Raw genomic sequence first — 25,786 nt, forward strand, 5'->3', positions numbered from 1 at the left:
GAAAACAAAGATGACTTTAAAGGAAAAGATAAGCCAAGATTTTGGAATAAAAACAAGAACACAGTCAATGATGGTGTTGTGGATGCCAATACAGTACGACCCAAAATCATTTTTTCTGGATCAAGCTCTACAAACAATCAAGTGAATACTCAAACAACTTCCAAATCATGAAGAAAGTACACTCCATTGGGAGAACCACTTGAGTCCGTTTTCAAAAAGTTAGTGGCAAACAAGATAATCACAATTCTAGATTTTCCTCCATATGAGCCAAAGGTTAAACCAAATTGGTGGAATGATGATGAGTATTGTGAATTTCATAAGAGCAAAGGTCATAAAATAGGTAATTGTCATCGACTGAAGAACATCATACAAGATCTTATTGATAGAGGTGACATTGAGATTGAAGGACACTCATCCAATCAAGAACATGAAATATTTAAGGAACCATTCCCAAAGCATGACAAGGGAAAAGCTACAGCCACAGATGACCAAACCAACTATACCAGAGCATCCTATAACTATGATTCCACTATCAATCACATTTCGATGGACAATTATGTCTCTACCATTATCATCAAGGACAAAAAGCCTAAGAATTCTACCCAAAGACCCAAGATCATCCTGAAAGGAATTGGATCTTCTTCCAAACCTACCTCTGAATGTAATGTCACAACTCGTTGAGGTAAATTCACCTTGCAAGGTGCTCCATATAAAAACACTGCTTCCTCATCAACTAAGCCTAAGTATGACCTTGTAGAGCAGTTGGGGAAGACACCCGCACTTATCTCAATCCTTGAGCTCTTACGCATATCCCCCGCACATAAAGCTATTCTTGACAAAATCTTGAGAGACACTTTTGTTCCTACTGATCTGAATGTGGACCAGTTTCAAGCCATGATGGGATACCTTTCCGTTCCACACTCCCTTACATTCACAGAAGCTGACAATGCCTCTGTGAGCCAACCACATAATGCACCTTTACACATTGAATCCTTCATACACAAACATCGAATAAAATGAGTCCTGATAGATGGAGAAGCAGGTCTGAACATTTGTACATTGAGCACTATTAAACAATTAGGATATTCTGATAAAGCTATGAATGCTACAAACAAAATTACCATCAAGGCATATGATGATGAAGAGCGCTCATCCAAGGGCACAATCACCTTACCTCTCAGAGTTGGGCTAGTTACAAAGGATGTGGTTTGTCATGTCCTTGATCTAGAGCTTACATACAACATATTGCTAGGACATCCATGGATTCATGAGATGAGCACAGTCCCATCTACATATCATCGATGTATCAAGTTTCCATACAATGGAGTTGAAGTGACTGCCAAAGCTGACCCAAATCCATTCATATATTGCAACAATCTACGACCTAGATCAGAAATAACAATCCCTGTCAATCGACAAGCTATTCCTTCATCATCATATGTTGATCCGGAATCCTTTAAAGCTTCTACATCCAAACAAGCAAAGCTCAAAGGAAAGTTAAATGTTAAAGACATGGGATGTGGTGAGTATATCTTTCATGTTGATTTACTCCCACTATCTCCTAAGGTATCCAGTCTACAAGAACAACCTACAAACAATTTTCAATATCAAGGAATTGGGTGTGAACCACCTAATGTCGTGGCTACTAAGTTTGAATGCAAATCTCCTCTAGTGGTGCAAGCAACTCTTGGTATCAATAGTCCTAAGAGTGGTTCTAGCAAAGAATCTATTGAGAGTATCACCAGCCATCTTGAGAACTCATAGAGCTCTACCATTTCATCTACTCATTCCATTTCCACTCCACTTCCAGACTTGGATCAACAAGAATCACAAAAGCCCTTACTCATTGGGGATCAAAAATCAAGCTTTGAAAAGAAAAATCTACAATTCAAAAATCAAGAAAAGTCCTTTAGTCCAAATCAAAATCAAAAGCTATTGGACTCTGAAAAAATTAAAGTCAAAGATAAAAATCCTATGAAAGAAAAAGAGCAAGAGATGATATCCCCTAATATCAAAATATCTGGGGGCAAAAGTTCTACAATTTCAAGTCAAAAATCATACTTGTTGATCCTAAGTCTCCATCATGCTATCCTACTTTCACTTCTTTTCACAATCATAAGCCTTCATCACTCATCCACTTGTTCTGCGCATCCTTTCCCTTTTGGCGATACATCATGGACCTTTAATGGAACTTCCTCGAGGGACTTTGCTATCAGGGATGCCCAAAATTCTTTAGGTGACACGCATATGGGCAAACGTAGTCCACACATTAGTAATTCTATATCAATTCCTTCATCAAGGAAGACAGTCACTCGAGCTACACATCATTCAGTCAAGGAACGTCGCAACTACAATCATAAAGTCAAGCCTCACACATTTGAGGTAGGGGACTTGGTTCTCAGAGAAAATCCTAAAAATCAGCAAGACAGAGAGAAGAAGGGCAAGTTCGAACCAAATTGGCTTGGTCCTTACATCATTACAATAGCATATGGATCTGGTGCATATTAGCTCTCAACCACAGAGAGTGAACCTTTGGAGGATCCTATCAATAGAATACACCTTCGCAGGTTTTAAACATAGCTCTTCAGAGTATCCTAATTCAAAAAGACAAAAAAATAAAAATAAAATTCAAAAATACAAAAAAATCATAAAAAATAAAAAATCGTTATTTGGTGAAAACCTGGCAAACAGGCGCCTTGTGACACAAAAAAATTTGAAAAACATAAAACATTTCATCCAACGGTGAAAACCACTTTGGTGGCACCCTGGGCAAGTACCATGGTGAAAACTGGGTCACCAACGCCATGCGTAGAGACATTTCTTCTCCCTCCTTCAGGATTCCATTTCATCCTTCACTTTGCACACACTCACAACCTATTCATTCATAACAACCTTTACACATTCCCATCATGGCTTGTTATTGATCTACCCAAGATTGGTTCGCCATTCATAATAAACCTTCCTTTTCACCCTTTTCCATCCATAATAAATCAGCTCCTATCTATGGCTAAGGCAAATCCTACGTCTAGTGATGGGTGTGGAACTGAGAGCATCACATGTTTCGAGGAGTACAATTTCTTCCATTTTTCTTCAGTCTATTCGCACACAATCCACAATAAAGAAACACTTGCATCGCCAATCCACAATAAAGTTTCGTATTCTCCACAATAAAGTGTCAGTTTCATGGATTCAGTCAGTTTCAGATGAGACACAACAACAACAATGGGCTTCAACAAATCAAATCTTTCAACAAACTCATACAACATATGGTTCATTGCTATCTATCCTTTTTGTGAAAGTAAACATTGTGACCACAATCAAATATGACTTATACAAGTGACAAGAGACATTAAACTTGAGGACTACAGTGGATGTTGGTGTTGAGTCTTGGTTTTCTTTGATTTTATCTTTTGGTGACATGTCTTTTAGTTTTTCCAGGATGTCTCTGACTAGAGATTTTATCTCTAGGATGTCTTTGACTAGAAAGGCGAGGATGGGGTATCATCACCTATCTTTCTTTTGCCATCTGTGGATTGTCTCGTAGTAATGCTATGACTTGTCCAAGGATATGAGGACACTGTGAGTCTAGTATGAACTGGGGCATTCCTTGTTTGAGACTGTCTTATCTCCATGCAAACAAGTACAATGACTTTCTGGGTTGAACATATGCCTCGATTGTCATAACCTACTTGCCATAATAAAGCTCAATGATGATAAAGCACAAGAAGCTCTTTCACTTCCATATCTTCTATCTTCCATCCCCCTTTCTTGATTGACTTGCATCGTCCTTCTTGAGTCCGTGTAGCTTGCTAGCACATGACTGAGTATAATGACACACCAAAAACATTTGCATCTCATGTAGTTTGCACCTGCATTACCACATATAAGAATTTCATACATACATATAGATATCAAAATTACATCACATCCTGCACACAACACATATTAGCACATTCTACACTCTCATCATATTTATTTGCATTTCATACATTCACATTTGCATTGGCATAACATATTAAAAACATAAAAGAACAAAAATATGGCATTGCATCATGTACATATTTGCATCCATATCATAACCATCACATAGAAACATAAGCATCACATAAAAAACATCTCATCACATAGGTACACATGCATATAGTTGCCGCAAAGATGACTCATCTCATATATATATAATCATAAGTGTCATGATACAATGATGTCAAAATCATATGGCTACAATCACCCAAAGGTGTCTACATCATCATACAAAAATGGTACAAAAATGATACATAGGGAGCCCTCTAAGGCTATGATGAACTCCCTCCCTCCGAGCCACCTATTCTCAATGGAGTCTGAGCCTTGGAAGGACCCACCCCAAGATCATCTCTCCTCTCCCCTCTATCTGGTGGTGGTGGAGGACCCATAACCCCACCGCTGGATGCCTGTCTCCTGTCCCTCCCTCTAGTGGTCGTCGCTATCTGTGATGGTCTATGGAAGATCCTAGCCCACTGCTCTGGTGGCACAACCCCATAGTATAGGTCTCTCCAGTAGCCTATCTCCTCCCTAGCTCGCAGAACATAAGCATAGCCAGCTTCTGTGTCCTTTGCTGCCTGCCTCCCTGCCCTCAGTGTCGTCTCAACCTCTGTATAGCGCTGAATGGCCTGATCCCTCTCTCGCTCTGTGTCCCTTAGTTGTCTCCCTCTCTAGATCCTGGATCTCATCTGCCTATCCCTGGCAGATCTCCCTCAACTCCAGTAGCTCATCTTGCTCCTCCTCCTCTCCCTCCTATACTTGTGGCTATTGATGTGGCTGCTCATGCCCCTGTACCTGTGGCTGCCCCTGCCCCTATCCCTATACCTGTCTGGGACCTTGTGCTGCTGGCACCTGTAATGGTAAACCACCTCGACCTCTCACCACCCAACCCTGTCTCTCCTCCCCACCCTCTCTCTGCGGAGGCACTCTCCTCTCTCCTATCATCCTCTGCCTCCTCCGTTGGCCTCTACCTCCACCATCTCCATCATCATCCTCATCCCCCCACTATCTCTATCTATCTGCTCCCTTGGGTCTGTCAGTTGTGGAAATGGATGCTCAACCAAATATGTAGTATACTCTGCATCCATCCCTGCATCCTCTATCTCTAGCCACATATCCCAAGGCATGGGCACCATCTCTACCAGCTACATCACTGCCTGATCATATGATAATAGCATCCCAAAGTGTGCCTAATCCCTGACTGTCCGAGCATACATCCCGGAACCCTGTGGCATCCGCTGAATCTTGCCAAACTGCCTACATACCCTGTCAACCAACTGCCTCTCCAGTACATAGGGCGTCCGCCCAATCAGATACTTGCTCCTGAAGGTGTATGGCAGCTCCACTACATCATCCTCCCATGCCTCACACTCTCGGTACAGTCTCCATACCACAGTGTCAATCTCATCAATAACCCTGTGCCAGTGCTCCAGTCTCCTGATCCGCGGCTGCGAGGTAATCATATCATATAAATGCACAAAATTGTGCCCATGGCCCCTACCTCTGAAGTGTATCGGTCGGGTCACTGACAGATGCTCATAAGCCCATACCTGCAATAATGTCACTCTGCAGCCCAATCCTACGGATCTATGATATACGAACTGATGAAGCTCATAATACAAGTGTGCCAGCACGCACGGTCCCCAGGCATATCTTGTATGCTATGTCACCAGTGTCTCCAAGGTACTCTCCCAGCCCATAGCCAACCCTCGTGTCCCCCTATCCGGATACAGGAACCCACTGATCACTCCTCCCAGAACTACTGGTAATGCTAATGTAGTCTGTGTCATCGTGTCCCACACCACATGTCCAACCCTCATCTCTAGTCCTGGATCCTGAAACACTCGTCTCAGGGCATCCCTGTCTCCATCTCGATCATAGGGTATCAACTCCCCATCGATCGGTATCCTCAGAATCCTGTACACATCCTCCAAGGTGACTATCATATCACCCATCGGCAAATGGAACGTGCATGTCTCAGAGTTTCATCTCTCAGCTAAAGCAGTCAACAATCCCATGTTCACCTGGAACTCAGGCACATACAGAATGAATCGCAAACCCATAACCTCAATCATGACTCTGTCCTCAAATGTCAGCTTTGGTCATAACCTCTGAGTCGATGGGAATCTCTCCCATGACTCTAGCATAGGTAGGTACTCCTGTAGTCAAACAAATCAATCATGTCAGTCATAGTGGCATTCCCTGTTCAACACAAAATGCTGTTTTTTAAATCTTAAGTGCTTATGATACTCTATCCTAGTGACACTCACTGTTCATCACAAAGTGTTGCTTCTATCCTAGTGGTACTCCCTGTTCATCACAAAGTACTACCTGTTTTGCACTCCCTGTTCATCACAAAGTGCTGCTTATATTTGCACTCCCTGTTCATCACAAAGTGCTGCTCATATTAGTACTCCTTGTTCATCACAAAGTACTATGTCTTGGTGCTCACTATTCATCACAAAGTGCCTTGATCTATCCTATCCTAGGGCCTCTGCTTGAGTGTATCCTCTTGAGTAGTTTCCTAATTGGCAACATATGTTCTATCACAAAATTGTCAATCTTAGCCCTATCTGCTATCATAATCTTCCCTAGAGGACCTGCTCGAGTGTATCCTCTCAGCAACTTATCCAATCGACAACGTATGTTCATCACAGAACTGCCGATTTGCCCTAGAAGACATAAATGCGCTTGCTCTGCATATATGCGCCTGAAATACACAGACGTGCCTATGCTCTGCACAGATGTGCCCACATTGCATAGACACACCTGCACAACGCAGATGTTCTTGCATTTAACATAGACACTTTTTCCTATACAGACACGCCTGACACAAACACAAACATGCCTAGCTAACCTAGACATGCCTGACACTAGCACAGACGCACCTCGACATTTTTTGACCTTTTTTTGACATACCTAAATGCACGTTTATTGCTCTACCTAGCATGCATTAATGACAACATTTATTGCGACAAAGTACAAGGAGGTTTTGTGGTACTCACCGACTCTCCTGCATTTGCTGGCCTCTAAAATCGGCGAACGTGATTGAATCTATGCATCAATGCCATTGCTGACTGCTGCTACTCTATTATCTCTCTGCACTCTGATCTCTTAGATGTGTGGATGACAATTAGGATGTATTCCCCTCGTGGTCTATTTTATAGACTGCCCTTGCCCTAGCCCTAGCCTTAGCCCTAGTTTCCCGAGTCAGTCTTCTTTATCCCGTGACCTTGTCACTCTATCTTGTCAGTCCATTCTAGCCTTTCTCTCTTATTGAGAGATTGTCTGCGATCTTTCTAGACATTTTCATCCAATCTCTCGAGGGGGCATATCATTCCCATCTTGGGGCAACTCTGTATCAGTTCATATTATCTTCTTTGAAACAACGCAACAAGCTGCATTGTCTCAAAGAGGGGCAAAATGTAGACACCTAAAATTGTCATGTCTAATTAAATAAATATTTTATTTATTTAATTACTTTAGCCTAATTTTTCTATTAATTAAATAAATCTTTATTTATTGAATTAATTCATTTATCCTCTTCTAGCCTTATTTCTCATTTAAATAAATACATTTATTTATTTAAATTATCCTTTTCCTAAATTAAATAAATTTCTTATTTATTTAATTAATCCCACTTCCTCTATTAATTAAATAAATCTTTATTTATTTAATTAATTCATTAGCCTTTTCCACCTATGACACATGTCATTCATCTCTTAATTCCTACACTACCTACCCTTTAATTATTTTCTTATTTTCTCTACCTACCCTTTAATCATAGCCGACCATTTATCTTTTACACCTCTCAATCTTATCCCTCCATTTCTTATGGTGTCTTCTATATAAGGAGATGCTTCCTTCATTATCAACCCCCACTGATTACTCGACTACACTACGCTTTTGAACTTTCATATGCGATCCTACTTGCAACCACATTTCCATTCTTTGTTGAGCTCTTGTGCACATATAAAATCTGAGAGCAAATATATCAAGCAAGATCAATGGAGATAGGAAGAATGGAGATTCAAACCCTATTGGACATGTGATAGTATAATCTTTGTGATTTCATTTGATTTGCATTGTCTTAGGTAATCTTCATATGTTATGGTGGATCTTTGTTGTTGTTAGGCTAGGGTTTTGTGGTTGAATTCATTTAGTCTTTCAACATTGTTGTTATCCATTTTCACCATTTTCCACTTTACAAATGATACCAACTACATGGTATAGAATGATTGTTTCAATTTTTTACTCTAGCTGGATGAAATTTTTATAAAGCATGACAGTGTTGGTTATGAAGGATACTACATTGAATATGAATATGCATTGTGTTGTGGGTATTAAAAATGCATTTCAAGTTACATGTTTTAGTATGTGTATGATTTCATGACACAAATAAATGCTAGATATGCTGGCAATTCAAAGTATGGTAAATGAGTCATTAGTGTCAATTGTGATGTATATTTCTAGGTAGGTATTGATGATATCTCTAGATTGATTATACTAATGCATGATGAGAATCATATTTTTGACAAAGGAAAGTTTTGGTTTTACCTTTTTGGTGCCTCGGGGCCCCCAACTGAAGGATAGGTATGATTCTCATTCAATGAATAAGGAACCCAATGGAATGAGAACTTGGTCTACTCACCAGCAATCTGAATTCTTGTCATGCTCACAAGGGGCATGCATGCCCAAGCAAGAGCCTCTATTGGGACCTTCAAAATTTGTCAAAATTTTGAGAGCCCATGTTGTGAAAACTGATTGCAACATTCAGAAGTACACCTATAAAATCTTTCCAAGTAGCTCACTCTGAGGGATGAGTATCTCAATAACCTTTTATCATTACGAGGAATCACATTGCGATCATGTTCATCCATTATTGGTGAGCATCCATGACCATTTTCATCTTCCCAAAATCTGATTTGATAAGTTTTTGAAGTACCTAATTTGGAGGTTCTGAGAAGGTTGTTTGCACACTATCAAATCTGCTAAAGTAGCCATTTTTATAGAGTAATATTTTGCTACCAGATGATTGTCATAATAAAGGGGTTAATGATAGTTATTTTCCACATCTTAATGATCACTTGTTATTTTTTAGAGCTTCGGGTCTTCATTTGATATTTTGCCCAGGTCAAAACCAAATACAGTTTACTCAGATATGTTGAGAAAATAATGTTAAATATGCCAAAGTAGCCTCGCGTCTCATTTTTATTTCATGACCGATTGAACTAAATAATAGAAGGACTGATTCTCATTATATCCCATATATTCATATTATCCCTTGCCTAGTTGCAACTCCCCATCTCTTCGTTTGATATTTTTTCAAAGTCAAAACAAAACTGACTTTGTAGGGGTTGGATATCAGCATTTCTAGAAAAGATCAGAGAAGGCAACTTTGGTTGTTAATATTTTGCACATATGATGGAATTAAGAAAAACCTATCGATGCACATTCTCTTTGTACCTTAAATGAATTTATTATTCCAATGGCATCTTCCCAGAGAAAAGTTTGGTATTTTTTCAATGCAGTGATTTCATAGGGTTCAGAGAAGTTCAACAGGTGCAATTTCAGAAAATGTTTGAGTAAGAAACTTTAAGAATTAAAATTTCTCACCTAGAACATCACCATGAGGAGCCACTTGGCATTTTTTATTCTCCATATAAAATCTAACGTGTATGCTAGTTTTTAGGATCTAGGGAGAATGTTTGATCAATTTTCAAGGGCGTTTCCAGAGGCCACCTCGCTTGTTTTGAGTGCTGAGCAGGAATGTCAGGACTCAAATTTTATAATTTGTCCACTTTGTTTTTTCACCCCAGATGTATTCAGTTGTGGTCTGAGAATAGTTATAGGCTCAGTTGTCTAAACATGGTCACGCCCACAAGATGACCTGACTTACATTCCAGTGTCATGAGGTTAATCAAAGGTCATTTCAAGTGTTTATTATTTAAATCATTTTTTACTTAAATGATAATGTTCTTAATTTTTTTGGTTTCCAAAGGTTGGTGAGAGGAAGAATACAAGTAAAAATGATTTAAATTATTTTAAGAATAATTTAAATATATATTTTAAAATATTATTAATGTTGCCATTTCAAAATTGGGAGTTGAGTGGGCTATATATTTTCACCCCGCTACCACGCAATTAATTGAGGCATCACAAAAAACTATCGCAGGGGAGTAGGGTAAGTGCATTTGTGGATTAGTGGTGGGACTATAACAAGTTTGAAAAATATTTAAAAAACTAATAATAAACAGCCTGAGTTTATTAACATTCTCCCCCACCATCCCACAAGATAATTAGGGCAGGTGAAAAATAAACACAGGCTTTCGGGGAAATAAAATGAAAAAGAAAATTCTTTTGAAGTTAATAAATTTTGTATTCCCTGCGCCCCCATGCGGAAATTAGGATAAATAAAAAAGGGTTGCGGGGGCAGGGGAGGCCTTACCCTCATCTAATGGTCGAAGCGATGCTCGTATTTGTGTGTAGGTAAAGTTTGTTGAGGCATTATGTGTTTCCCACATAATGCATAAAATTATCATCGGTGATGTGAATACCCTTCAATGGAAATCTACATCATATGGAAGGGCAAAGGAATGGTGTAGACTAGAAGCATGCACTTGTGCATTGTTTTGGTTGCCTTGCAAATGTTTTAAACCATGTCGCTGAAATGTCAAAGGAGTTTACTAAAGTTGCATGAATCCATTGTCTTGGTGCCTATAGTCTTACCAAACAGTGGTCCTCCTAAGTAGCAAAACTGTTTTAGCCTTTGGTTCTCCTCTTCACACATGGATAAAGCATCTGTAGTTTTAAAGAGTGTTGCCCAAGCAAATGATCCAATACAAAGTTGGAAAGGTTTATTAAAATCGAGAAGAAAATTTCTATTGATGAGGCAAAAAACATTGGTTTTTAACAAATGAAATATATATATATATATATATATATATTTTGGCAAGGTGGCAATGCCACTTGATATATTTTATTAATAATATATTTAAAAATTGGTTAAAACTGAGCTCCCAGAGAAAAGAACCAACAAGAAAAACTCTAGTCATTGCTCATCAACATGACTATAGAAGAGAAATAGTGAACAATCCTCTAGCCAGAGCTAGTTACAAAATAGAGATCAATAAAGGAGCATGCAGACTCATTTACAAATAGGAGCATGCAAGCTCATTTTATATAATAGGAGCATGCAAGCTTATTTACAAAATAAGGACATGAAAAATAAATAACATAGGTTGCTCAGTGAATGAAGAAGAGAGCTCCAAAAAGAAAGAGGACTAAACCAACATCGAAGGATATATCTGTCTTCATGGGATATCTTGAAGGCCCCGCAACAAAGAACTCCTGCAACCAAAATTGACATGCCCCTGCACCAAAAAACATCTACAACCAATATATATATATATATATATATATATATATATATATATATATATATATATATATATATATATATATATATATATATATATATATATATATATATACTATAGAACACAGAGAATTTACAAGAAACACAAGGGTCCAAAACATGACTGACACCAACGACATGAGATCTGCGGTCCGCCATTATAGACAAATGCCAAAGGAGAAGAGGTGAATGTGGAAATGCTAGAGAGAAATGAAGGCCAAAATTTTATGTCGTAAATGAAAAGAAAGAGGAGATATATCATAAAAAATTTGACAAACCAAAAGAAGTGGCATACAGAGATAATCATGAAAACAATGCCACACCAAACTTTAAATGGCATATGAAGGATGAATTCCCAATGTGAAAATAAATATCTCCAGATTTCACACCAGAAGAGAGTACCAAACAGACAAAGAACATCAATAACAACCAACTCATCATTAATGAATGCCAAGTGATGATCGAGTAAAGCAAAGTACCTCAAATCAAAACCAAATGGAATTATGAAAAGGAATACCTCACCAAGAGAAGAGAATATCAACTCGTATAAACGAGCAATCATATAATAAGAAAGATTAAATACTCGACTTTCTACAGGCTATAATTAATAGGTTTGGGAAGCTCATCAAATCACACCCCAATTGAGAGGAATCAATAACAGTTTTGTCACAACCCATATTAGCAAGGCAATTAGCCAATGCATTACCTTCACGATAAACATGTGAGATGATGAGGTGCTCAAACGTATTAAGAAGAGTCCATATTTGTTCAAGAATATACCAAAAATGCCAATTATCAACTTTTCTTGCCTTGCAAGCATTAATGACAATAGTCGAATCACCTTCAATATGAAGGTATTTGAAATTCAAATCCTTAGCCATAAGAAGACCTTCTAAAAGAACACAAGCCTCAGCCATATTATTTGTGCCAGAAGAAATTGGCATAGCTTTTAATGCTAATAAAGAACCCAAATGACCACGAAAAACTATCCCTATTCCTGAATCACCAAGATTTCCACAGGAGGATCCATCAAAATTCAATTTACAAAAAGGGGCATTAGGAGGATGCCATTTTATGGAATTTCTGTCTACATGTGCTTTCTGAATCCTTGGAAAGGTGAGTGATACAAGAATAATGATACTTTTCCAAGAAGAAATCATAAAATTGTCCCAGGAAGAGACCTCTAAATTCATATTAAGATATTTCTGAACATGAGCATTAACTTGCTCAATAATACTTCTTTCCAAAATCCCAAGAACAACAGATAAATCCGATGAGTCACATCTAAAAATGTGCTTGTTTCTTTCCCACCAAATGGCCCATATGTCTGAAGAGTGAAATATAAACCACAAACAAGCAAATAGAGAAGATGAATACAAAACTGGCCAAGACTGAAACATGTCCCATAAAGATAAAGGCAAAGGGAATGAAAGAGATAAGTTTTGGAGGACAAAATGCCAACAACTACTTGCAAACTCACAATGAAGAAAAAGATGATTGACATCTTCAAGAGCTTTACCTTATAAGACACAAGAAAAGGAGGCTGCAATATTAAATTTGACTAAACGATCACTAGTCAAAATTCTATTTTGCAGCATGAGCCAAGAAAAAACACTAGCTTTAGGTAATACTGAATTATTCCAACAGAACAAAAAGGCACGATGAGGAGAATTTTGATTGGCCATTTGTTGAACAAAAAAATATCCTTCTTTAACAGAGTAGTTTCCCTATTTAGAAGGGCACCAAATAAGTTGATCTTTGATGTTAGAAAGGAAAGCCACTCGGTCTTGCAAAATAGATTTAAAATTTTGAATTTCCTGCAAAGACAATGGAAGAGTAGAGGGATCCTTCCATGAGACCTTGTGTGAAAACAGATCAACACTATCTACATAATCAACCAATCTAACTCCCCATGATTGAGAAAGAACAACTCAAACAAAAGCAAGAGAATCATGCTGTGAAAGAGGGGGAAAGCCTTTCCAAGAGTCTTTCCAAAAAATAATATCCTCCCCCAAATGGAGCTACCAAGAGAGAAAATTAGAGACCACTTCCCTACATGAGATCATAAAGTTCCAAATAGCAGACCCCTATGGAGGATTAGAAATTGTGAAGATCCTAGCAGGATTCTGGGAATCCAAATACTTAGCCTGCATAATTTGGTACCACAAAGATTGGGGCTTAGTATACATAGACTAAACTAGTTTGCCCCCAAAAGCCCTATTTCTTTTAGATAAGTCCTGAATCCTAGCACCACCAACTTGCTTGGAAAGAGACATCTTGGTCAAATAAATCAAGGGAATCTTTTTATCTTTTGTCATGTTATTTTTCCAAAGAAAAGATCGAATAATCTTTTCAATTTGGGAGATGACTGATCTGGGAGCTTGGCAAATGAAATATTACTACATCTTAAAACTATGGGTTTTCTCTAAAAGGTGAATATCATAATGAAAGTGATGCAATATTTAAGGGTTAACGAAGAAATAACCCAAGAAATAGTGTACAAAAGTTATATTGCTCAGCTAATATACCAAAATTCACATTAATAGATGGAATAGATAAACAACAGTGAGAATTTTTCATCTTATGCCTACAATTGATTCTCTCTAGTTGTAATGTGGTTGAAGGGAAAGAATGGCATGCTTTTCATTGATGTTGGCTACCATAGAGGAACATGTTGATGCATTAAAAATTTGTATAAAGTGCAAAAATTGAATGATGTATGTAAGCTTAGATGGTAATAAATGTGGATGTTGCAACAATCTACTGATTCCTAGCAAGAGTGTATGATATGGAGAAAACAAGTGGACATATTGTTCAAAGAACAAAGAAACACCATAAGATACAATTAAATACATTACCATTGGAGAGATAAAATTGAGCATTCACAACTCACAGGTCAAAGTTGGGACAAAGCATGATTTCAAAGGATGAAAGATTTTTAAAATAGATCCAATAAGATGTTGAAAATGGGTGTAGAGCGTATAAGAAATTAAAATGCCAGTAATAAGATTTTATTGTTGAGATTTTCATTGCAAAAGAAACAAGTATCCTTCATTCCAAAATTAAAGTTACACATTGCAAAAGAGGCAAAATATTTCTACAAGAGTAATGATAATATGCATCAATAATATTTTCACATTATTATTATTTCACTAGTAAATACAAAGTGTTTGACATGGAGGTGAATTTTTTTGAAAAGAAATGCTAAATAAAAGGAAAATAATAATGTGTAAACTGTATGTAAAATGTAAATGGTAATGAGGGGGTTTTATTGAAGGGTGTATTATTTTTCATCAAGCATAAAGGGTTGCTGTAAATATTCTAACCCAAGTGAAGATGGAATACTTCTTTACGATTTTCAAGGGAAAGCACAATGCAAATAAAGGGAATTATTTCACTCAGGGAAGTAACATGTTTTCATGGAAAACAAATGAATGTTGCAAGTGAAATAATATTAAGGAGTATTATTTTCCTTAAAGAGACACATTGTGCAACAAAGTATTTTTTACCAAAGTGTGAAAACATTCTCACAAAGGAGGCTTGTAGTGTCATAAAATTGCGACCCTAGCAATTTTCAACCGCATTAGGGTCCTCACGCAGGCAAGATCGAATCCCCTAGCCTGATCGAAGACCGAAGACTACTCAACCCTCAGAATCTACTTCTCCCTTGGCCTCTGCACCACCCTGTCTACATTCAACCCTGGAGAAAGGGGCAGGACAGAGGTGTGGCGCCCCTATCCCCCATAGGATAGGGGCATGGCACCCTTTTCCTCCTAGGACAAGGGCATGAAACCCCTGTCCTTGCCCTATTTTAGGGCAGGACCCTTCCTAGGCCTGCATTGTAGGTTGTGCATTGGGCGGGAAACTTCCCTGATGTCGTCCTATGACAAAAATCAGTCAATTAAACCCTAATTGACAAGTATTTAAGTTGCATTTTCCCTCTCATTTGGGTAAGTTGGTCAAGTTAGTCAAGTGGTCAAGTTGGATAAGTTCAATAAGGTGAAAATTGGCAATCAAGCGTTCAAGAGCATTCAAGCATCCCTTTCAAGCATTGAGCATTCTCAAGTCTCACTTCAAGGCTAGGTGTTCCATTCAAGTCAAGGATTCAACCATTGAAGAGGAGATTGATTCCAACATTCGATTCCACACAAGCATTTATATCATCATTTCTATCACAACCTCCCTTGAGGTGATTTATAGTTCAGTCTTTCATTTACATCTACTTGCAAGTACTTTCTTTCATTACTTGGTTAATTTTAAAACTAGGGTTTGACCTGAAGACAAACCCCCAATCCCAACCCATTTTCCTCTCTTTTCTATGTGTAGGTTGCAGGTGCATAGCTGTACTTTCGGATTTGGGCTCCATTTGCAGAGACGGAAAAACCCTTTTCATTTCACGGATTTTTTCGGAGGACCGTGTACATTCCTGCCACAGTCCTGACAAATTTTCCTCAAATTCTCAGGGTGGCTTCGTCTCGACATATTACTGCCAGATCTAGGTGCACAACTTCATCCCATACTCCAATCTCAAGTTATAATCAATTCTTTGTCACTTTTGCACTACATAATTCAATCAATTCTTTTCCATTTCAAATAGGAGGAGGGGATCAACTTATCATTCCCATTTCACTAAGAACTCTATCTTCTTCTTTAGAGATTGAATCTAGTGAATTTTCCTCTCCTCTTCCAATGTAATTAGGTGAAAAGTGTTTGAGGGGAAATCCATAGTGAAACTCTCATCTCTCCTTGGAGGGAAAAGGTAGTTTTCCTCTTGATCTCTCATTCACACATTTTTCACCCACCAATTCATTTTGGTGACCATTACATTTTGGTGAACCCGACATCTTGCTTGCTTTCTTTTGAACAAAATTGCATATTTTTCATTTGCAAGTTTAAATTTTCTGCAAACTTAGTGGTTAAATCATTAAAAACCCTAGTTTTTTAAATTAAAATTTAACTTGTCATTTGTAAAAATTGCTTGTGGTTATCTTAGATCCGAAAATTGTTTTGCTTGTCGAATTCAATTTCCTCATTGTCTTGTTCAATTTGCAATTCAAATTTAGAAAATTAAGCGGTTACTTGTCAAAACTCTAATTTTCAAAAATCATCTTGAACTTATGCAAAAATTGGATTTTCATTTAATTTTCAGATTTGTGATTGTTCTCAGACTTGTTTTCATTCCTACAATTCAAATTTTCAATTTCCCTCCTTTTTCCCAAAATTCAAATTTCAAAATTAAGTGGTTAGGTCATAAAACCCTAATTTTTAAATTTAATTGGATTTTGTGCAAATTTCAATCAATTTCATTCAAATTCAGATTTCTAAACATTTTCCAAGGTGTCCATATTCATTAGGTTTGACCTTTTTCAAATTTGCAATTCAATTCCTCTTTTTCTTCAAAACCCTAATAGGGTCCTATTTTTACATTTCAACCTTAGTTTTGTCCATCTAGAAATCGTAAAATTCGTCATTTTTTGGGGTTAGCTTTGAAATCATCATAATATTCATCCTTGAAAATTTTGAAAAAATTTGGTCAGCCCATGTGCGTTCCCGCCACAGTCCTCGATTTTTTCCCCAAATTTTGGGAGACTATTATGACTATATTTAATAGCCTAAATCTAGAAGATTGGTTGATTTTGTCAATTTTTGATCCCTTTAGAATCGGAAATACCTCCAAAATTCAACATTTCAAATTTCAAGAAATTTTTTAAAATTAAGAGGTTAATTATAGTCTGCCCCGATTTAAAAAAAATTAAGTGGTATTCCCTTGGCCCTAATTTTAAAATTCCAATTTCCTTTTATTTTTGGAAATTGTGTCATCCTCTTCTTCCAACAAAGTTCAAATTGTTTAATTAGTATTTTCTTAAATTTTGCATTAATCAATTTTGTAAGGTTTGTTCCAAAATTCAAAATTCAAATTTTCCCTCTAGTGCATGAGTTTCACCACTATTAGTCCTACCTACACTATCCCTGTTAGACGAAGGATTAGAATTAAGGCCTCCAAATGTTTAAATACTGAGGAGATGGAGCCTAATTTGGGTGACTTCTTTAATGAGGATCATGCTAATTCTTCCCATCCTAATCATGTTCCTATTCACCCCATTGATGAATCCCATGATGAAGAAGAAGCTTTAGCTAGAGTTTCTATAGATCAACTTTCCCAATTGGATAACCAATTTGATAACTTTCAACAATGGATGTCCCAAGAAGACCCTAATAGGGAAGCTCTTCCATTAATTGAAGGCCTTAAGCACACAATTCAAAGTGATAAGAATGGAATTGATATATTGTGTGGCATTGCACATATTGTCGATTCTAATGTCATGTCTATCAAGAGTTGTGCCGAAACCCTAGGTTATTCACAACCTTCAACACAAGTCAATCCTTCAATTCCTTTGACTACTCTTATGACTAGAACTCTTACTTTTACCTCCAACATCATGGCTACATCAACTCAAAATGTCATTCCTACAACCATTGGTCATGGAAGCAATCCCTCTTCTTCATTTAATCCTCCATCTTTACCTATGTCTTCCATAAGTATTCCTACTATTCCTCAACCAATCAATGTGACACAAGGGGGCATTTCCTTCAATAACTTTGTTCCTCCTTTAAGTATCCCTTTTCCTACCCAATCATCACCTATGCCTACTTATCATAATGTCCCACCACCTTATTCTCAATCCATTCCTTCCTTCAATAGCATCACACCACCTTCTCAATCAACAATGTCTAACATCAATTCTTCTACTGAAGCGACAATTAACAATCTTGCTCAAACCGTGTCTTCCTTACAACAACAAATTGCTTCTATGAGTCAATCCAAGTTTAGTGTGCCCACCTTTGATGTTGCGAGCCCACTTTCATGATATTGTTAAAGTCATGCCACCTAAACATGTTGAGATCCCTCAATTAGAACTCTACAATGGAAAAGGTGATCCTCTTACACATGTCAAAACATTTCAAACCTTGTGTACCGATTTTACTTATGATCAAATATTGCTTGCAAAATTGTTTACAATAACACTACGCGATAAGGCTTTACAATGGTATTTCTCTTTGCCTTCTTATTCTATCACTTCTTTTCAACAACTAGCAAATGCTTTCATCCAACAATTTCAAAACAACATTGGTCCTAAAATCATTTTGATTGATTTAATGCATTGTAAACAAGGTGTTAAAGAAAAAGTGACTGATTTCATTGTTAGATAATATAAGCATTTGTGTGCTCAAATTTCTTTTCATGTACTTGATAATGATATTCAAAGAATTTTTATTTCTAATTTACAAAAAGATATTAGGGAAAAGATTTTTTTGTCTAAGTTTACTTCCTTTTCGTAGTTGTGCGCCACACTCCACAATTATCAACAGGATGTGAGTCAAATGGAGCAACCCACTCCTATAGCTTCGAGTGATAAGGGGGAGAGTTTTCAACAACCGTTTGTGAAGTTCAAACCAACAAAATGTTTCATCAAGTTCAATGATACAATCAACAATAACAATGTGAATGCTAGAACAGGTAAGCCTTCTATTTCTAAAATTTTCCAAAGAGAAAGACAATTTACTTCTTTGAATGAATCTTTACATAGTATTATGTCTTAGTTGTTGCAAAGAAATGTTATCAAACTTCCTCCTATGAAACTGATTGATCCTTCTTAACTTGCATCCCCTTATTTTGATAACAATTCATTTTGTCAATTTCATCGTCATCATGGTCATGATACTGAGAAATGTTCCGCATTGAAAAATAAGATTCAAGATTTGATTGATAATAATACTATATCTGTGGCGGGTGTGAATGATAAAGGGAATAAATCAGTAGCTCCTAATCAAAATCTTAAGATTTTCATTCATCCCTTGCTTTCTCATACCTCTAACGTTATTGAGATTGTGCCTAATTCTTTCTCTTTTGAGAAATTCACCTCTATGGCTCTGAACTTGGTTAATATGGTAGAAAAATAAGATATACCTAAGGATCCTTGTATTACATTTGACCCCAATGAGACCATTAGAGAACTCGATGGCCTTTTATACATAGTTGTGAAGGTTAATGATATGCCTTGTCATGGTGCCCTTATTGATCCCTCTTACATGGTTAATGTCATCACTAAGGAGTATCTTTTCACTTTACGATTGCATAAACCAATATGTGATTCTTCTAATATGGTTGTAAAGTTAATTGATGGATTCTCTTGTCCTACCATTGGCTCTATCACCCAACCTATTGATGTTCATACTAAATCCATGGATGTTGACTTTGTTATCATACCCTCTTCTGAGCAATTCTATGTGAAGTTGGGCTATCCTTGGCTATCTTCCATGAAGGCTATTGCTTCTCTAATCCACAAGTGTCTGAAATTTCCTCACAATGGAGAAATCATAACCGTGAACCACAACTTATTTTGTCCATCCGAAAGAAGCCCTAGTGTTCCTATTGATTTCTTTTGGCCTAAACAATTTCAATCTCTTCCATCAAGGAACAATGCTCTTTTTCAATCTTATCAAAAATGGAAGAAAGATATGATATTATCCTTAAGTCAACCTAGATGCCCAACACTTGACATTCCTATCATACTTGAAGATAAAGTTCTTCCCCTCACGGATAGAACTAATCTCCCTCCTAAGGAAGATCGTCAACCTATTCCTATGGATGTGACTATACCTTCTCTTAAGAAGAACAACAATATTCTTCCTAAGGTTAGACATGTACCTCCTCCTTATGATGGACCTGGTCTCCGTCCTACACCTAATATTCCTCCTTTGTATGGTGTAGTTCCACCTCCTTCCTCTTATCAAGAGAAGAATCCTGCTTCTCCCCTTATTCAACCTAAAATACCTCAACCTAAACCTTCAACTATCAAGGAGAGAAAAATTCCTACTTTTTCAAGTGTTTCTCCTCCTTCTCAGCCTTCCACTACGACTCGATGAAATCATTGTGTGAGAGAATGCCGATGAAGACGCCATATTTGACCTTGTGAAGCTATCCCTCAAAATACTCAATCTCCTAAGACTCCAATTGTTGACATGATTCCCTTTTCTCCCAAGCAAGATGTTCACCCTACATCTCCAAATCATAAGCTGCACAAAACATGTGATGGTTTTACTCCTATTCGTGTTCTTGCTCCTCTTTCTCTAAAATTTGATGAATAAATGGGTGAAAATGTTATTCATGATGGAAATACAACTCCTAATGCTTCTGATAGTGAGTATGAATATGTTGATGTGGACAAGCATTTATCAACTTAATTTTCACAACCCCTAATCCTAGCTCCTAGAATTGAACAAAGTGACTTACCAAATGAACATAGTCCTTGTTTGGATCTTGTGATAGCTCCATCTCTTGTGCTTGATGTCACCCCTCTTGGCATGTTGGTCGCCTTCCTAAAATAGTGCTTAGCAAGATCAGGAGGCAGATGTCATGCTAGATTAGCAATATTAACAATGTAGATCTTCTCTCTCTCCTTTCTTGCTAATTTTTGACCATTCTTTTATGTGTATCCGTGTTCTTCTATTGTTCCCTTAATGTTGATTTGGGGATGATACAAAGCATTGAGATATTTTCTTGGTCTCTTTCATGTTGACTCGAAAGACATCCTCTCTTCCCTTTCTTCCAAGGTAGTGTCCTTCTTTGGGGAATGATGATTATTATATGCACATACATAGATGATATACATGAGCTATCATACAACATATTGACCCCAAGGAAAGCAAAACTATCTTGTACCTCATGTTTTGTGTTTATTATCCTTGGGTTTATTCCTCGATTGGGGGCGAAATCCTTGCGGTAACATGCTTCCTCTCTTCTCTCTCTCTTGGGTGTATCCTACCTTAAAGTAAACGCTTTAATGTGGGGGCATACACTCCACTCATATTTTCATTCTTGATACTTAGAATTACTTATCGAACCTTGTTTTTCTTTGTAATCTTTGGTATCCTTGCTTTCATGACTCACAGTGAGGGGAAATTTTCTACTTATAGTCATGGTTTTCCCCTTCTCAATCTTCCCTTTTACTTTGTCAATCGAAGTTGTAAGATCCTAAGTCCACTGGGGATTTGGTGCATCTTGCCTCTTTGACGTGGTAAAAGTCTTTCAATCTTGTTTCCTTGTACTTTATCAATAATATTGGTGTACCCTCATACTCTCGCTAAAGTGGGGGCTAAATGTAGTGTCATAAAATTGTGACCCTAGTAATTTTTAATCGCATTAGGGTCCTCACGCACATGAGATTGAATCCCCTAGCCTGATTAGAAACTGGAGACTGCTCAACCCTCAGAATCTACTTCTCCCTTGGCCTCCACACCACCCTGTCTGTATTCTGCCCTAGAGAAAGGGGCAGGAAAGGAGTATGGCACCCCTTTCCCCCCTAGGACAAGGGCATGGTTCCCTTATTCTTGCCCTATTTTAGGGCAGGACCCTTCCTAGGCTTGCATTGTAGGTTGTGCATTGGGCAGGAAACTTCCCCGATGTCGTCCTATGACAAAAATGAGTCAATTAAACCCTAATTGACAAGTATTTAAGTTGCATTTTCCCTCTCATTTGGTTAAGTTGGTCAAGTTAGTCAAGTGGTCAAGTTGGATAAGTTCAATAAGGTGAAAATTGGCGATCAAGCGTTCAAGAGCATTCAAGCATCCCTTTCAAGCATTGAGCATTCTCAAGTCTCCCTTCAAGGTTAGGTGTTACATTCAAGTCAAGGATTCAACCATTGAAGAGGAGATTGATTCCAATATTCGATTCCACACAATCATTTCTATCAACATTCCTATCACAACCTCCCTTGAGGTGATTTACAGTTCAGTCTTTCATTTACATCTACTTGTAAGTACTTTCTTTCATTACTTGGTTAATTCCAAAACTAGGGTTTGACCTAAAGGAAAACCCCCAATCCCAACCCATTTTCCTCTTTTTTTTGTGTGTAGGTTACAGGTGCGCAACTGTACTTTCAGATTTGGGCTCCATTTACAAAGACGAAAAAACCCTTTTCATTTCATGGATTTTTTTGGAGGACCGTGTACATTCCCACCACGATTCGGGAAAATTTTCCTAAAATTCACAGGGAGGGTTCGTCTTGACATATTACTACTAGATCCAGGTGCACAACTTCATACCATACTCCGATCTCAAGTTATAATAAGTTCTTTGTCACTTTTGCACTACATAATTCATTCAATTCTTTTCCATTTCAAATAGGAAGAGGGGATCAACATATCATTCCCATTTCGCTCAGAATTCTATCTTCTTCTTTGGAAATTGAATGTAGTGAATTTTCCTCTCCTCTTCCAATGTAATTAGGTGAAAAGTGTTTGAGGGGAAATCCATAGTGAAACTCTCATCTCTCCTTGGAGGGAAATGGATAGTTTTCCTCTTGATCTCTCATTCGCACATTTTTCACCCACCAATACATTTTGGTGACCATTATAAGGCCAAATAATGACGGATTGTCTCTATTCGAGGGAAAGTGCAACTAAGAATATTTCTATTCATGAGAAACATTCTTATGAAAAACAACCAACCACAAAAAGGTAAATTTAGGCAAAAGGACAAAGCTAGGATAAATAATTTTATTAGAACAATTTATTTTACCCACAAGGAATAAAATTCATGTGAAAATGTTTTATTTTCACTTAAGTGATAATATGTTTGACAGAGAAGGATACGTAATTTTGAAAGAAAAGTATTATCTTTCTGACATAGATTTAAAAGTGAAAAGGAAAGGATAAAACAAATTTTTTGTTTTAAATACTTTTCAGGTGGAGCAATATTATTTTTGAAATGGAATTATTCTATCAAATAAGGATAAAGTGTTGGAAAGTAACATTTTTATCCAGTTGAGAAGTAATGTCATGAGAATGCAATGCCAAGTATAATACTAAAAATCAAATATTCTTAGCTGCAAAGAAAAGGGAAGAAAAGGATCAATTTAGAGTATTCTTTAGGCTACTAGTTGTAAGTAGAGAAAAGACAAAAAAAATAAAATTACAAAGTGAAGAATGTAGATTGAAGATTGAAGACAAACCTAGAAAGAAGAGGGAAAGTATTTGTGGCAGATCATATTTGAAGGGGGATCATTGTCAACTATAGGAAGAATCTAGAAATTTCTCCTTTATGTTCTCCTTTCTCTTTCTTTGTACAGGTTCAAGATCTCTGATTTTGGAGAGAATAGAATAGAAATTTGTCTAGTTTAGTGTGGTATTTTGGGTACTTTTCAGAGAATGAATATAAAAACTCTTACAATAGTGTCAATTAGTTTGTGCGCAATCGATGAAATTGTTCCAGAGATTGTCTCCAATTGTCAATTATCATGGTTGGGTGAAAGTGAATTTTGATGGTGTGGCTCATGGCAATCCTGGTCTTGCTAATGTAGGATGAGTGGCTAGGGATTGTGAAGGAAAAATTATTGCCAAGGGCATGCAAAGCTTACCTCCAAGTACAAACAACAAAGTGGAGGTCCAAGCAGCTATACTAGAAATTCATATGACAAGAAGGTTAGGGTTTTCTAAGCTCGATTTAGATGGGAAATCATAAATTGTCACTTATGCCATTATCAAAGGCGAGGCTCCGAATTGGAAAATTGATAGGGAAATTTAGAGGATCAGAGCTTTATTGTTACATTTTCAAAGCTTTCGAGTAACACATGTTTTAAGGAGGAAATAAGGAGGTAGATCTTCTAGCAAATAAAGCCTTTGATATCCAAGTTGGTGATATAAAGATTGACATCAACCCCCCAGCGACTACTATTTGAATTGGGATGGTTTAAGTTTTGCTTGCGGATTAGGTTATTTTCTTGGTGGGTGAGGCCGCCTTAGCAGCATGTTAGGATGAGCATTTATTGCTTGTTAGTATGGAGGTGGATTTGGATCTCCCAATACCTAAGGATATCCTCTCCCTTTCCTCGAGCAGACAAAGGTGGCATAAATTGGTCGTGATCACTTGGCCAAGTTGGTTGTTTCTTCCTCAATCATGGTACAATAACACAAAAACATTAATGGATCCTTTAACTCCACACATGTCGCCACCTTATATCGATTGAAATGCATTTAACATCTATGGCTATTGTGGCCTAGACTTTTGAGTGGAGAGTCTCTAGCAAGATTGCATCGAAGGGCTTGGGGTTTTTTTCTATGGTAAGTTGCTTTCTGATAGCGTGTGTAAGACTGGTTGTTTCAGGCATTCTAGGCTAGTAAGATGATTTGCAAAGAGAGTTATGGATCCAAACTTCTCCCTTTAGGATTCACGTCCGATGATGGCTCTCTGGGGACCCATTTCAGATGAGTGACTGACAAACATCTTCATGTTGTAAGAGAAAACCTTCCTTACAAGGGTGAAAATAGTATTTGGAAAAAGGACAGAGCTGGGGTAAATAGTTTTATCAAAACAATTTATTTTACTCACAAGGAATAAAATGCATGTGAAAATATTTTATTTTCACTTAAGTGAGAATATGTTTGACAGAGAAGGAGAAGTAATTTTGAAAGAAAATTATTATCTCACTGGCATAGAATTTAAAAGTGAAAAGGAAATGATAAAACAAAATTTTTGTTTAATTAATTGTCAGGTGGAGCAATATTACGTCTGAAATAGAATTATTTTATCAAAAAAGGATAAAGTGTTGGAAAGTAACATATTTAATAGTTGAGAGGTAATGTCATGAGAATAAAAAGCCAAGTATAATACTGAAAAATCAATTATTCTTAGCTGCATAAAAAGGGAAGAAAAGGATCAATTTAGAGTATTCTTTAGGCTGCTAGTTGTAAGCAGAGAAAAGACAAAAGGTTATTTTTTGCAAACAAACTGAAGAATGCAGATTGAAGATTGAAGACAAAGCTAGAAAGAATAGGGAAAGTATTTATGACAAATCAAATTTGAAGGGGGACAACTGTCAACTATAGGAAGAATCTAGAAGTTTCTCCTTCTTTATATTCTCCTTTCTCTTTCTTTGTACAGGTTTTGGATCTCTGATTTTGGAGAGAATGGAATAGAAATTTGTCTAGTTTTAGTGTGGTATTTTGGGCACTTTTCAAAGAATGAATATAAAAAAACTCTTACAACAATGTCCATTAGTTCATAAGCAATCGATGAAATTGTTGCAAAGATTGTCTCCAATTGTGTTTTCAAACTTCATACAAATTATAATATCAAAGATGTTCTGATTTGTGATATTTCAAGATCTGACCATTCATAAATCAAAATAATCTAAAAATCTCTTTCAATTTCTATTGTAAGAGTAGTTTTAGCTTAGGGTTCTACTCCCAATTGTTGTGTAAAATGATTAATACCAAGATTGTAGTTGAATTAAGAGTTATCTCATTTCCTTGGTAGAATGTCATTGGGATTATCTGCTTAGTTGTCAAATG

The sequence above is a fragment of the Cryptomeria japonica genome, chromosome 10, assembly GCF_030272615.1.
Source record: "Cryptomeria japonica chromosome 10, Sugi_1.0, whole genome shotgun sequence".
Classification (NCBI taxonomy): Eukaryota; Viridiplantae; Streptophyta; class Pinopsida; order Cupressales; family Cupressaceae; genus Cryptomeria; species Cryptomeria japonica.